Here is a 16963-nt window from a genome sequence, read left to right as displayed (position 1 = left end):
GTTTCGTTGTTGTTGCTATGGCCAAACAAAGCGAGTCATGTTCACAAAAAGAACAACAAACACAAATAAAAGCAGAAAGACATTTTTCAAAAATGAAATTTATGGTACGAGAACAAAAACAATTTGTTTTTTTCGACCGTCGTTTGACGGGCTTTTCAACTAGTATTCTATGATTTGTGCAAGTTTTATAGGTAAGCGTTTTTCAAAATAAAACCTCCAGCTTTTATTCAACATCTTCGATAAGATTTTTCTATGCAGCTAAAAATATATATTTATTTATGTAAAAATATTCATTCATTTCGGGGGGGGTTTGATCCCCCTCATCCCCCCCCCCTGAATACGGCCTTGCGTGGTGTTAGTATATGGTCTCCAACAACCATGCAAGAATTGGTCCATATCGGTCCATAATTATATATAGCCCCCATATAAATCGATACCCAGATTTGTTCTACGAAGCCTCTGGGAGCAGTAAAATTCATCCGATCCGGTTGAATTTTGGAAAATGGTATTAGAGTGTGGTCTCTAACGAGCACGCAAGAATTGGTCCATATCGGTCCATAATTATATATAGCCCTCTTATATAAACCGTTCCTCAGATTTGATCTCCGGAGCCTCTTGGAGGAGCATAATTCATCCGATCCGGTTGAAATTTGCGACGTGGTGTTAGTATAATGCCGCTAATAACCATGCCAAAATTGGTCCATATCGGTCTATAGTTATATATAGCCGATCCCTAATCACACAAAAATTGGTCCATATTGGTTGATAATCATGGTTGCCACTCGGGCCAAAAATAATCTACCAACATTTTATGTTTATAGAAAACATTGTCAAAATGTTATTTCTATAGAAAATTTTGTCAAAATTTTATTTTTATTGAAAATTTTGTCTAAATTTTGTTTCTATAGAAAATTTGACAAAATTTTATTTCTATAGAAAATTTTGTCAAAATTTTATTTCTATAGAAATTTTTTTCCAAATTTTATTTCTATAGAAAATTTTGTCAAAATTTTATTTTGTCAAAATTTTATTTCTATAGAAACTTTAAACTTAATTATATACGTATTTAATCGGCCCTTTTGTAGTTGAATATATACCACGTATGGGCTATGTGGTATATATTACGTTGTTAGTAATTTTTATGATATCTTGCCATCGGCTTCAGTAGACGTTTCTACGCCATCCATGGTGGAGGGTACATAAGCTTCGGCCTGGCCGAACTTACGGCCGTATATACTTGTTACAACTCGTTTTTATACCCTGCTCCACACTGTGGAACAGGATATTATAAGTTAGTGCATATGTTTGCAACACCCAGAAGGACACGAGATAGACACATGGTGTCTTTGGCAAAAATGCTAAGGGCGGGCTCCTGAGTCGATATAGCGATGTCCGTCTGTCCGTGAACACATTTTTGTAATCAAAGTCTAGGTCGCAGTTTTAGTCCAATCGACTTCAAATTTGGCACAAGTATGTGTTTTGGCTTAGAATAGATCCCTATTGATTTTGGAAATAATCGGTTCAGATTTAGATATAGCTCCCATATATATTTTTCGCCAGATATGGACGTATATGGCCCCAGAAGCCAGAGTTTTACTCTAATGTACTTAAAATTTTGCACAAGAAGAACAATTTGTACTATAGTTAAGTGTGCCAAATTTTGTTGAAATCGGTTCAGATTTAGCTATAGCTCCCATATATGTCTTTCGCCCGATATGGACTAATACGGTCCCAGAAGCCAGAGTTTTATCCCAATTTGGTTGAAATTTTGCACAGGGAGTAGAATTAGCATTGTAGCTATGCGTGCCAAATTTGGTTGAAATCGGTTCAGATTTAGATATAGCTCCCATATATAGCTTTCGCCCGATTTACACTCATATGACCACAGAGGCCAATTTTTTGCTCCGATTTAGTTGAAATTTTGCACAGGGAGTACAATTAGCATTGTAGCTATGCGTGCCAAATTTAGTTGAAATCGGTTCAGATTTAGATATAGCTCCAATATATAGCTTTCGGCCGATTTACACTCATATGACGACAGAGGCCAATTTTTGCTCCGATTTAGTTGAAACTTTGCACAGGGAGTACAACTGGCATTGTAGCTATGCGTGCCAAATTTGGTTGAAATCGGTGCAGATTTAGATATATCTCCCATATATAGCTTTCGCCCGATTTACACTCATATGACCACAGAGGCCAATTTTTAACTCCGATTTAGTTGAAATTAGCATTGCTGCTTTGCGTGCCAAATTTGGTTGAAATCGGTTCAGATTTAGATATAGCTCCCATATATATGTTTTTCTGATTTCGAAAAAAATGGTCAAAATACCAACATTTTCCTTGTAAAATCGCCACTGCTTAGTCGTAAAGTTGTAAAAATGACTCTAATTTTCCTAAAATTCTAATACATATATATCGAGCGATAAATCATAAATAAACTTTTGCGAAGTTTCTTAAAATTGCTTCAGATTTAAATGTTTCACATATTTTTTTACTAACATTGTGTTCCACCCTAGTGCATTAGCCGACTTAAATTTTGAGTCTATAGATTTTGTAAAAGTCTATCAACACATTTGACGGATGCGATATGGTATCGAAAATTCAGATCTAAAAAGTGGTGCAGGGTATAATATAGTCGGCCCCGCCCGACATTAGACTTTCCTTACTTGTTTTTTCATGTATTCTGGTATGATATGTATTTTGGAAAATTATTGTATGCACTCAAAAAAACAAAAAAAAAGTTTACTTGGATCCAAAGATTTTGACCTTCTTTTAAGGATTTTGGTATTGATTCGGAGCCAAAGATGCTGGTTTTTTAAAATAAGAAATTTGCTTCTCTTTGTGGTTCAGCAAGCCAAATCTGGGGATCGGTTTATATGGGGCTATATATAATTATGGACCGATGTGAACCAATTTTTGCATGGTTGGTAGAGACCATATACCAACACCATGTACCAAATTTCAGCACGATCGGATAAAATTTGCTTCTCTTTGAGGTTCCACAAGCCACATCTGGGGATCGGTTTATATGGGATCTATATATAATTATGGACGGATGTGGACCAATTTTTGCATTGTTCTTAGAGACCATATACCAACACTATGTGCCAAATTTCAGCCGGATCGGATGAAATTTGCTTCTCTTTAAGGCTCCGCACGCCAAATCTGGGGGTCCGTTTATATGGGGGCTATACGTAATTATGGACCGATGTGGACCAATTTTTGCTTAGTTGTTGGAGACCGTATACTTATATACACCATGTACCAAATTTCAGCCAGATCAGATGAAATATGCTTCCTTAGAGGATCCGCAAGCCAATTCTGGGGTCCATCCATATGGGGGCTAAAAGTGGACCGATATGGCCCATTTGCAATACCACCCGACCTACATCAATAACAACTACTTGTGCCGAGTTTCAAGTCGATAGCTCGTTTCGTTCGAAAGTTAGCGTGATTTCAACAGACGGACGGATGGACGGACATGTTTGGATCGACTCAGAATTTCACCACGACCCAGAATATGTAGACTTTATGGGGTCTTAGAGCAATATTTCGATGTGTTACAAACGGAATGACAATGTTAATATACCACCTATCCTATGGTGGAGGGTATAAAAAGAAAAAAAATGAATGGCGCCAAATCATTACCCTTTTAACCATAACCATTTTTCGGTAGTTTAACAACGGAATTGTAGCAATTTTCATTGGAGATCGTGAGTCAATTCTTATATAACAGGTTGGCTGATAAGTCCCCGGTCTGACACATAGATGGCGCCGCTAGTATTAAATGCATATTATTTTTATATAGTACCAACCTTCAAATGATTCGTGTCAAAATTTGACGTCTGTAAGTCAATTATTTTTGTGAGATAGAGCGTGTTTTGTGAAGCAACTTTTGTTATTGTTAAAAAAAATGAAAAAAAGGAATTTCGTGTTTTAATAAAATACTGTTTTCTGAAGGGAAAAAATACGGTGGAAGCAAAAACTTGGCTTGATAATGAGTTTCCGGACTCTGCCCCAGGGAAATCAACAATAATTGATTGGTATGCAAAATTCAAGCGTGGTGAAATCAGCACGGAGGACAGTGAACGCAGTGAACGCCCGAAAGAGGTGGTTACCGACGAAAACATCAACAAAATCCACAAAATGATTTTGAATGAGCGTAAAATGAAGTTGATCGAGATAGCAGAGACCTTAAAGATATCAAGGGAACGTGTTGGTCATATCATTCATCAATATTTGGATATGCGGAAGCTTTGTGCAAAATGGGTTCCGCGCGAGCTCACATTTGACCAAAAACAATAACGTTTTGATGATTTTGAGCGGTGTTTGCAGCTGTTAACTCGTAATACACCCGAGTTTTTCCGTCGATATGTGACAATGGATGAAACATGGCTCCATCACTACACTCATGAGTCCAATCTACAGTCGGCTGAGTGGACAGCGACCCGTGAACCGTCTCCGAAGCGTGGAAAGACTCAAAAGTCCGCTGGCAAAGTAATGGCCTCTGTTTTTTGGGATGCGCATGGAATAATTTTTATCGATTATCTTGAGAAGGGAAAAACCATTAACAGTTACTATTATATGGCGTTATTGGAGCACTTGAAGGTCGAAATCGAAAAACGGCCCCATATGAAGAAGAACAAGTATATACGGCCGCAAGTTCGGCCAGGCCGAATCTTATGTACCCACCACCATGGATTGCGTAGAAACTTCTACGAAAGACTATCATCCACAAGCGAATTACTTGGGTTGTGGTATCTTAAAACTTCTTAACATCGTTTTCTAAATTGTGATTTAGTCCATACATGGTATATATTAGACAAAAAAGTTATGTATAGTTAAGTCTACAAATAATTACGGATCGATATGGACTTTTTGTACGTAGAGAGCCAGAATTGAAATATGGGGGTCGATTATATGGGGGCTATATACAATTATGAACTTGATATGGACCAATTTTTGTGTGATTGGGGATCGATTTATCTGAGGGCCAATATAACTATAGACCGATATGGACCTAGTTAGCACAATGTACCAAATTTCAACTCACTCGGATGAAATTTGCTCCTCCAAGAGGTTCCAAAACCAAATCTCGGGATCGGTTTATATGGGGCTATGTACGATTATGGACTGATATGGACCACTTTTTGCATGGGAGTTTGCTTCTCCAAAAGGCACCGGAGGTCAAATCTGGGGATCGGTTTATATGGGAGCTATATATAATTATGGACTGATAGGAACCAATTCCTGAATGGTTGGTGGATACCATATACTAACATCACGTACCAAATTCCAACCGAATGGGAACAATTTTGCTCTTCCAAGGGGCTCTGGAGGTCAAATCTGGGGATCGGTTTATATGGGGCCTATATATAATTATGGACTGATATCGACCAATTTTTGCATGGGAGTTTGAGGCCATATATTAACACCACGTACAAACTGAATCAGACGAATTTTGGTCTTCCAAGAGGTTCTGGAGGTCAAATCTGGTGATCGGTTTATATGGGGGCTATATATAATTATGAACCGATGTGGACCAATTTTTGCATGGTTGTTAGAGACCATATACTAACATCACGTACCAAATTTCAGCCGGATCGGATGAAATTTGCTTCTCTTAGAGGCCTCGCAAGCCAAATCGGGGGATCGGTTTATAGGCTATATATAATTATGGACCGATGTGGACCAATTTTTGCATGGTTAATAAAGACCATATACTAACACCATGTACCGAATTTCATCCGGATCGGATGAAATTTGCTTCTCTTAGAGGCCTCGCAAGCCAAATCGGGGGATCGGTTTATATGGGGCCTATATATAATTATGAACCGATGTGGACCAATTTTTGCATGGTTGTTAGAGACCATATACTGACACCATGTACCAAATTTCAGCCGGATCGGATGAAATTTGCTTCTCTTAGGGGCCTCGCAAGCCAAATCGGGGGATCGGTTTATATGGGGGCTATATATAATTATGGACCGATGTGGACCAATTTTTGCATGGTTGTTAGAGACCATATATCAACACCATGTACCAAATTTCAGCCGGATCGGATGAAATTTGGTTCTCTTAGAGGCCTCGCAAGCCAAATTTTGGGGTCCGTTTATATGGGGGCTATACGTAAAAGTGGACCGATATGGCCCATTTGCAATACCATCCGACCTACATCAATAACAACTACTTGTGCCAAGTTTCAAGTCGATAGCTTGTTTCGTTCGGAAGTTAGCGTGATTTCAACAGACGGACGGGCGGACATGCTCAGATCGACTCAGAATTTCACCACGACCCAGAATATATATACTTTATGGGGTCTTAGAGCAATATTTCGATGTGTTACAAACGGAATGACAAAGTTAATATACCCCCCATCCTATGGTGGTGGGTATAAAAAAGTGTTGTTCCACCAAGACAACGCACCGTGCCACAAGTCATTGAGAACGGTGGCAAAAATGCATGAATTGGGCTTCGTATTGCTTCCCCACCCACCGTATTCTCCAGATCTGGCACCCAACGACTTTTTCTTGTTCTCAAACCTAAAAAGGATGCTCGCAGGGAAAAAATTTGGCTGCAATGAAGAGGTGGTCGTCGAAACTGTTTTTGCTAAATTTACTATTAAGTAAATCAATGGGATTTTAAATTTAAATATATATATTTTTTTTAAACAATAGAAAATAAATATAAAATTCATATACGAATTATATCAAAAATAAAATTTGCCTAAGCCATTTGTGGCAATCTGAAATCTTAAAAAAATATTATCAAAGGTTTTTTTTCTTATTTACCCCTCATATCTAAAATAACAATTTACTAACTTGAAATTGCTAAATCCCTAAAGGATTACCAATGTTAGTTAGAAATTAGTTGCCACAAAAGGTATTACGAAATCTAAAGATTTTTTGTTTTTATGTCATTTACAATATTCCGTTTTTGGCATTGTTGGTTAAAATTAATATTATAATTTTTGTGAAAAATATTTACATAACATAAAATTCAAATGTAATATTTTGATCCTGGGTGATTTCGTATGTCACCACGATAAAAATCCATGTCATCATGGCAATATCTGGCATACATTCCAAAGGCATTTCAGATTGCAAGAGCCAAAAGATTTTGGGGAAAGTAACTTAAATTCTAGTTTCACATTAGTTTTTATGGATACGTATTCTAAAGATGATTGGAGTTAAATTTTTTTTTTTTTTTGCTATTTTTGACTGCAACAAAGTAATTGGCAAAATTCCCAAAATAACAACTCATTTAAGTTTTGAGTAAAACAAAAGAAAAAAAGGAAATCGCTAAACTCTTGGCACTATTCTTATACATATATATGCAAGTGGATTTGCAGTATAATAGTTAGCCTTATTTGGGGAGAAGGGGGATTTATCCGGTACATCATATGTCGATGAAGAATATCTACACCCTTGTCGATTTCCCTGATAAAAGGTTTCCGTTGTTTGGTCTCTCTCTCCTTTTTGTATCATTTTGTCAATGAAAAGCTTTTGAAAACCAAGAGAAGGGACAACAAAACGACACAGGCTACAAAACAAAAATCTTTCCACTTCATGAATACATTTGTATTTTGCCAGACAGACCATGAGAGGAATGCTTCAAACGATATCTTCATTAAGAGCAACGAGGAAAAAATTGCTGGCTAGCTTAATACAGCTATAAAAGATCCGCTTAAAGCCAGAAAAAGGTCACTTAAACACGTAAAGATAGATAGAGACTAGGGTGTATCAAATAGCTACAATCGACTAATATCAACTTTTTTAGCGGTGATTTATCCAAACAAAAAAAAAATTAAAGTTGTTCCAAAAGCATAACTTTAAAAGCACTTCCAAAATATGTTCTTTATTTTAATTATATTATTATATCAATTTTTTATAATTATAATTTTAACTTTTTTGTTTGTCTGTGAACAAGGAGCAAATTTTGCTAAAAAGACTACAAAACAAAAATTTTATTTTGTCAAAATTTTATTTCTATAGAAAATTTTGTAAAAATTTGAATTTTATAGAAAATTTTATTGTTATAGAACATTTTGTCAAAATTTTATTTCTATAGAAAATTTGGTACAAATGTTATTCCTATAGACAATTCTGTCACAATTTTATTTCTATAGAAAATTTTGTCAAAATTGTGTTTCTATAGAAAAATTTGTCAAAATTTTATTCCCATAGAAAATTTTATCAAAAATCTATTTCTATAGAATTATTTGTCACAATTGTATTTTTATAGAAAATTTTGTCAAAATTTTCTTTCTATAGAAAATATTTTGTCAAAATTTTCTTTCTATAGAAAATTTTGTCAAAATTTTATTTCTGTAGAATATGTTGTCAAAAATTGATTTCTATAGAAATTTTGTTAACATTTTTATTTCTATAGCAAATTTTATTTCTATAGAAAATTTTGTCAAAATTTTATTTATATGAAATTTTGTCAAAATTTGAATTTTATAGAAAATTTTATTGTTATAGAACATTTTGTCAAAATTTTATTTCTATAGAAATGTTGGTACAAATGTTATTTCTATAGACAATTTTGTCACAATTTTATTTCTACAGAAAATTTTTTCAAAATTGTGTTCCTATAGAAAAATTTGTCAAAATTATATTCCCATAGAAAATTTTATCAAAAATTTATTTCTATAGAAAATTTTGTCACAATTTTATTTTTATAGAAACTTTTGTCAAAATTTTATTTCTATAGAAAATTTTGTCAAAATTTTTCAATTTTTTTTTTATACCCACCACCATAGAATGGTGACGGGTTATAATAAGTTTGTCATTCCGTTTGTAACACATCGAAATATCGATTTCCGACTATATAAAGTTTATATATTCTTGATCAGGGAGAAATTCTAAGACGATATAACGATGTCCGTCTGCCTGTCTGTTGTAATCACGCTACAGTCTTCAATAATGAAGCAATCGTGCTGAAATTTTGCACAAACTCGTCTTTTGTCTGTAGGCAGGTAAAGTTCGAAGATGGGCTATATCGGTCCAGGTTTTGATATAGTCCCCATATAAACCGACCTCTCGATTTGGGATCTTGGGCTTATAGAAATCGTAGTTTTTATCCAATTTGCCTGGAATTTGAAATCTAGAGGTATTTTATGACCATAAAGAGGTGTGCCAAAAATGGTGAGTATCGCTCCATGTTTTGGTATAGGCCACATATAGACCGATCTCCCGATTTTACTTCTTGGGCTTATAGAAACCGCACTTTTTATCCAATTTGCCTGAAATTAGAAATCTAGAGGTACTTTAGAACCGTAAAGAGGTATGCCAAAACTGGTGAGCATCGGTCCATGTTTTGGTATGGTCCCCATATAAACCGACCTCCCGATTTTTGTCTTGGGCTTATAGAAACCGTAGTTTTTATCCAATTTGCCTGAAATTGAAAATCTTGAGGTACTTGAGGACCATCGAAAGGTGTGCCGAGAATGGTCCGTATCGTTTCATGTTTTGGTATAGCTCCCATATAGACCGATCTCCTTATTTTCAATCTTGGGTTTCTGTAGTTTATATACAATTTGCCTTAAATTGGCAATGTATAGGTATTTTAGGACCATAAAGAGCTGTGCCACAAATGGTGAGTATCGGTCCATGTTTTGGTATAGCCCCCATATAGACCGATATCCCGATTTTACTTCTTGGGCTTCTAGAATCCGAAATTTTTATCCAATTTGCCTGAAATTGGAAATCTAGAGGTATTTCCGGGCCATAAAGAGGTGTGCCGAAAACGGGGAGTATCGGTCCATATTTTACCATAGCCCCCATAAGAACGATCTCCCGATTTAACTCCTTGGATTTCTAGAAACCGAAGAAATATTCTGGTATTTTAGGCTCACAAAAACGTGTATCGGATTAAGTTTTTATCGGTACAGTTGGTAATTCCCCCATTTAGACCGACCAGAATCTGATATAGTCCTCATAGGTGAAATCTTTAAATTTATCTTCGGGATAAGACCTCAAGCCCTCCTGAAATTTCAACGGAAACCCTAATATTTGGTTCACGGTGGTGGGTATTTAAGATTCGGCCCGGCCGAACTTACTGCTGTATATACTTGTTTATACACAATTTTGTCAAAATTTTATTTCTGTAGAATATGTTGTCAAAAATTGATTTATATAGAAATTTTGTATTTTCTATAATTTCTATAATTTTGAATTTTATAGAAAATCTTATTGTCTAAATTTTGTTTCTATAAAAAAATTTGTAAAAATTTTATTTCTATAGAAAATATTGTCAAAATTTTATTTCTATAGAAAATTTTGTCAAAATTTTATTCTATAGAAAATTTTGTCAAAATTTTATTTCTGCAGAAAATTTTGTCAAAAATTTATTTCTATAGAAAATTTTGTCACAGTTTTATTTTTATAGAGAATTTTTTTCAAAATTTTATTTCCGTAGAAAATTTTTCAAAATTTTGTTTCTTTCGAAAATTTTGCCAAAATTTTATTTCTATGTAAAATTTTGTCAAAATTTTTTTTTCTATATAAAATTTTGTCAAAATTTTATTTCTATATAAAATTTTGTCAAAATTTTGTTTCTATAGAAAATTTTGTTAAAATTTTATTTCTATAGAATATGTTATCAAAAAATGATTTTTATAGAAAATTTTGTCAACATTTGTATTTCTATAGAACGTTTTATATACATTTTTTTCTATAGATATTTTTGTCAAAATTTTATTACTATAGAAAATTTTATATACATTTTTTTCTATAGATATTTTTGTAAAAATTTTATTTCTATTTCATATAGAAATAAAAATTTGAATTTTATAGAAAATCTTATTGCTATAGAACATTTTGTGAAAAATTTTTTCAATAGAAAATTTTGTCACAATTTTATTTCTATAGGAAAATTTGTCTAAATTATATCCCCATAGAAAATTTTCTCTAAATTTTATTTTTGCAGAACATGCTATCAAACATTTATTGCAATGATAATTTTTTCAAAATTGTATTTCTATAGAACATTTTTCAAAATTTAATTTCTATAGAAAATTTTGTGAACATTTTATTTCTATTCAAAATATTATCAAAAATTGATTTCTATAGAAAATTTTATCAAAATTTTATTTCTATAGAATATCTTGTCAAAATTTTATTTCTGTGGAAAATTTTGTCAAGATTGTATTGCTATAGAAAATTTAATCAAAATTTTATTTCTATAGAAATTTTTGTGAACATTTTCTTCTATAGATAATGTTATTGCTATAGAAAATTTTGTCAAAATTTTATTTCTATAGAAAATTTTGTACAAATTTTATTTCTATAGAAAATGTTATCAAAATTTTATTTCTATAGAAAATTTTATCAAAATTTTATTTCTAAAGAAAAATTTTGTCAACATCTTATTTTTATTGAAAATTTAGTTAAAGTTTTATTCCTTTAGATTTTTTTTGAAATTTTTTTTTATAGAAAATTTTATCAACTTTTTTTGCTATAGAATTTTTTTTTCAAAATTTTAATTCTACAGACAATTTTTTCACTATTTTATTTCTATAGAAAATTTTGTCACAATTTATTTCTATTAAAAATGTTGTCAGAATCTTATTTCTATAGAAAAATTCGTCAAAATTTTATTCCCATAGAAAATTTTGCCTAAATTTTATTTCTATGGAAAATTTTGTCTAAATTTGTTTCTATAGTAAATATTGTCAAAATTTTATTTCTATAGAAAACTTTGTCAAAATTTTATTTCTGGTGAAAATTTTATGAAAAAATTATTTCTATAGAAAATTTGTCACAATTTATTTCTATAGAAAATTTTGTCGTAGTTTTATTTTAATAGAAAATTTTTTTAAAAAATTTTTCTTTTGAAACATTTTCAAAATTTTATTTTTTAAATAAAATTTTGTCAAAATATTCTTTCTATAGAAAATTTTGTCAAAATTTTATATATGTTATTGATATGTTATACATGTTATGGATATGTTGTCAAAAATTGATTTCTGTAGAAAATTTTGTCAAAATTTTTCTACTATAGAAAATTTTGTGAAAATTTTATGACTATAAAAATTTTTTACTATATTTTATTTCCAAACAAAGTATGGTTAAAATTTTGTTTCTGTAGAAAATTTTCTAAATATGTCATTTCTTTGAAAATTTTGTTAACATTTAAGTTTTGTCAACATTTTATTTCTATAGAACATTTTGTCAAAATTGTATTTCTGTAGAAAAAAAAAATATTTCTTTAGAATATTTTGTCAAAATTTTATTTCTAAAGATAATTTCGTCAAAATTTTATTTATATTCTATAGAAATAAAATTTGTACCAAATTATCTTTAGAAATAAAATTTTGACAAAATATTCTAAAGAAATATTTTTTTGTGTCAAAATTTTATTTCTATACTTGGAAAGGAATAGTTTGAAAAATATACAAAAACATAAAGAATTCTACCAATATACCCTACACTAAAAAGTGTATTATTTTTGGTAGAATTCTACCAACTGTACCAACCGTAAATGTGAAACGCCGGCTATAAGAGGAAGTTGATTTAGTTAATGTTAAGTTAATCCACATGGAAAGTTATAAAAACTAATCGCACAAAAATTTTCACGATTTAATTCCAATTTTGGGCGAGATGAATCTTTAAGTTGTTGTAAACAAAACAAGTTCTGAGTTCTGAGTAAGAGAGAAGTTCACCACTGTGGTATCACAATGGACTGAATAGTCTAAGTGAGCCTGATACATCGGGCTGCCACATAACCTAACCTAACCTAACCTGAGTTCTTATGACCTCAAAAATTTCAAGCTTTACGATCAGTTGACAAATTGCAGCACTATGCTTGTGCATTCCCGAAATATCAAATGTACTTAAATTCAAATTATTTCTCCTTCGCATCGTTCCACCCCAAATTTATTGCTGCTAAATGTCCATTTATTCACACATATGAATGCGATGTCTGTATCGGATGTTAAGACTACCAAACGGATCAACACAATGTCCTTAATGAAAGTTTTATGAACTTCCATTTTGTTTCGTATGTTTTCCCTTTATCTTTGCGAGACAAGGGCAAAAAACTAGAACCCTTAACGTTTCATTGCAATCATGTGAGACATTGAAAGAATTTGTTTTGCTACTTTTTCTTCTCTTTCTTTTTTTTTAGTTGTCATTCCTATTCTATTTGCCTGTTTTTTTCTTTTTTTTTTTAAGTGACCCTGTAATTGAAAATGTCCCATGATTTGCTATTTGTTTACTGGACGATGTTATTGATTTTAGTAATGTCTGTAAAAATGTGTTTATGCATTTTTGTTCAGTCCAATTGATTTCTTTGTTTTTTTTTTTTGCTTTGAAATAGTTTTCATTACGGCCTCTATAACTAATACTCCCAAACACATTTCCATGGGTTCCGATATTGGGAAACGCAAATCGCAAAATTTTTGTTTGGCGTAATTTTCTTAACCCTAAAACTAATAAAATTAAAATTTGCCAATACAGCTCTCCATAATGAGAAGTTCAAATTGAAGTTAGAGAGTATCCACATGATTTCGTTGTAGGACAAATAAAATATCGCAATTTGCGATTCCGAATATACGAACATGGGGGATTATGTTTCAAGCTTAAAACATTTCAGACTTTGACAGACAAAAGTCCAATGAACTAAGGTCCGAAGATTTTGGTGGCCTTAGTGCGGCAGATATCTAATTTTTAAGCCATTCTAGGTTGATGCGTACTGAGTGTGATTGTGCGTAGTGCTGTTGCAGCGTCCATGGTCTGCTACCGAAATGTTTGTCTGGCCAGGGCTTCAATACTGTCTTTAGGACATTTTTCCGATAACATTCGGCATTTATTTCGACATTTTTGGCAAACCGACCATTTTGTTTGTCCGACCATTCTGTTTGTTCGCAATCTTTTCAATTTGAAATGATTTCTCACTGGCGAAGACGAAATTTTGCAACTGGCCACTTTTTATCTTTTTCTAGTCTACGTTTTATGTATCGTTGAGCTTTTGCATGTTTTGGAACTTGAATGGCTTTAGTCGAAGCTCATGTTTTATATGTTTTTATCTGTTTTTTTCGTCCACTTTTTGGACGCTATGCAACACTGCCAGTAACATGGTAATGAGCAAAAAAGATTTACTCACTTTCAAATGCTGAAGATATCTAACGACAATCATTGTGATTCCTCATAGTTTTTTCTCTCCTCTTCATCATCTATCTTCCTCTGCCAGGATTGATCCCATCATATTTGCGTTTTCAAATCAGTTTTCTAGGTCTTCTATCCATCGACAGTGAATAACAGTCTTTAGTGTGCAATTCATGGTAGAAGCTACATACGAATCGTCGTGGCTGAACTTACGACCGTACTTTTAACTCTATGCTCTGTTATCCCATCCAAAACAGACGACTTTTGAAAACTGACCCGAGAGGCGAAGAGCTAAAACAGGAGAATACTGCATGTGGGATATCAGTTTATACACGAATGGTGAGTAAATAGGTTAGCTTAGGTTAGTTATGTGGCAGCCCGATTTATCAGGCTCACTTAGACTATTCAGTCCATTGTGAAAAAGGGTGATACGGTCAAAAGTTGGTCAAGGGAAAACGCGTGTAAATCGGTGAAATCGTTTATTTAAAAAATCAAATTAAATTTCTTTTTCAAGTTCAATTAGTATAAAATTCAGGAAAAATATTCAGTTAGGCTTTCGCTTTTCCAAATCCGAATTGCCGGGCCTCACGCTTGACACCTGCCATCAGGTTTTGTACAGCCACCTTGTCCACCTTCTTCGCCGCAGAAGGCCAGTTTGCATTGAACTGCTGCTCGTCCTTAGCAGTTTTTATACCCACCACCATAGAATGGTGACGGGGGTATAATAAGTCATTCCGTTTGTAACACATCGAAATATCGATTTCCGACTATATACAGTATATATATTCTTGATCAGGGAGAAATTCTAAGACGATATAACGATGTCCGTCTGTCCGTATGTCTGTCTGTCTGTCTGTTGTAATCACGCTACAGTCTTCAATAATGAAGCAATCGTGCTGAAATTTTGCACAAACTCGTCTTTTGTCTGCAGGCAAGTCAAGTTCGAAGATGGGCTATATCGGTCCAGGTTTTGATATAGTCCCCATATAAACCGACCTCCCGATTTGGGGTCTTGGGCTTATAGAAATCGTAATTTTTATCCAATTTGCCTGAAATTCGAAATCTAGAGGTATTTTATGACCATAAAGAGGTATGCCAAAAATGGTGAGTATCGGTCCATGTTTTGGTATAGCCCCCATGTAGACCGATCTCCCGATTTTACTTCTTGGGCTTATAGAAACCGCAGTTTTTATTCAATTTACCTGAAATTGGAAATCTAGAGGTATTGTAGGACCACAAATACGTGTGCCAAAAATTGTGAGTATCGGTCCATATTATGGTATAGCCCCCATATAGACCGATCTCCCGATTTTACTTCTTGGGCTTATAGAAACCGCAATTTTTATTCATTTTACCTGAAATTGGAAATCTAGAGGTATTGTAGGACCACAAATACGTGTGCTGAAAATTGTGAGTATCGGTCCATGTTTTGGTATGGTCCCCATATAAAACGACCTCCCGATTTGGGGTCTTGGGCTTATAGAAACCGTAGTTTTTATCCAATTTGTCTGAAATTGGAAATCTAGAGGTATTTTAGGACCATAAAGAGGTGTGCCGAAAATGGTGAGAAACGGTCCATATTTTAGTATAGCCCCCATAAGAACGATCTCCCGATTTAACTCCTTGGGTTTCTAGAAACCGTAGTTTTTATCCTATTTGCCTGAAATTGGAAATCTAGAGGTATTTTCGGGTCATAAAGTGGTGTGCCGAAAACGGTGAGTATCGGTCCATATTTTAGTATAGCCCCCATAAGAACGATCTCCCGATTTAACTCCTTGGGTTTCTAGAAACCGTAGTTTTTATCTGATTTGCCTGAAATTGTAAATATTCTGGCATATTAGGCTCACAAAAACGTGTATCGGATTACGTTTTTATCGGTCCATTTGGTAATGCCTCCATATAGACCGACTTCACTTCTTAAGGGTGTAGAAGGCGCACTGATCATGAAAATTGCTTGAAACTCAATGTAAAATTTCCAGATGGTACTTCTACAGATTTAAGATTTCAAATCAAGACGTTATTTTATAATTTTCTTGCACACTTACAAGAGATGTTAATGATTCCTCTAAAAGTCAAACAAAAATGGTTCTTATAAATCCAGAACCTGATATAGTCCTGAAGTCCTCAAGCCCTCCTGAAATTTCAAAGGTTCATGGTGGTGGGTATTTAAGATTCGGCCCGGCCGAACTTACTGCTGTATATACTTGTTTTGGTCTTCTTTAGGTTCCGCTTGACAATAGCCCAGTATTTCTCAATTGGGCGGAGCTCTGGCGAGTTGGGAGGGTTCTTGTCCTTGGGAACCACCTGCACGTTGTTGGCGGCGTACCACTCCATGTCCTTTTTACCGTAATGGAAAGATGCCAAATCCGGCCAAAACAGTACGGAACTACCGTGATTCTTCAGGAAAGGCAGCAGACGTTTATTCAAACACTCTTTCACGAAAATTTCTTGGTTGACAGTCCCGGAAGCTATGAAAATGCTGCTTTTCAGGCCACAGGTACAGATGGCTTGCCAAACCAGATATTTCTTTGCGAACTTTGACAGTTTTATGTGCTTGAAAATATCTGCTACCTTTCCCCTTCCTTTTGCCGTATAAAACTCCTGTCCCGGAAGCTGCTTGTAGTCGGCTTTGACGTAGGTTTCGTCGTCCATTACCACGCAGTCAAACTTCGTCAGCATCGTCGTGTACAGCCTCCGGGATCGCGCTTTGGCCGTCGTATTTTGTTTATCATCGCGATTTGGAGTCACTACCTTCGATAGTCCGGCTCGTTTTTGGCTCGATGCACGGTTGTAGACGATACACCCAGCTTATTTGCGGCATCTCGGAGAGAGAGGTTAGGGTTTCGCTTGAA

This window comes from Haematobia irritans, chromosome 3 (genome assembly GCF_050003625.1).
Source record: "Haematobia irritans isolate KBUSLIRL chromosome 3, ASM5000362v1, whole genome shotgun sequence".
Taxonomy (NCBI): Eukaryota; Metazoa; Arthropoda; class Insecta; order Diptera; family Muscidae; genus Haematobia; species Haematobia irritans.
The sequence above is the reverse complement of the archived record's forward strand: the minus strand, read 5'-3'. Positions refer to the sequence as shown.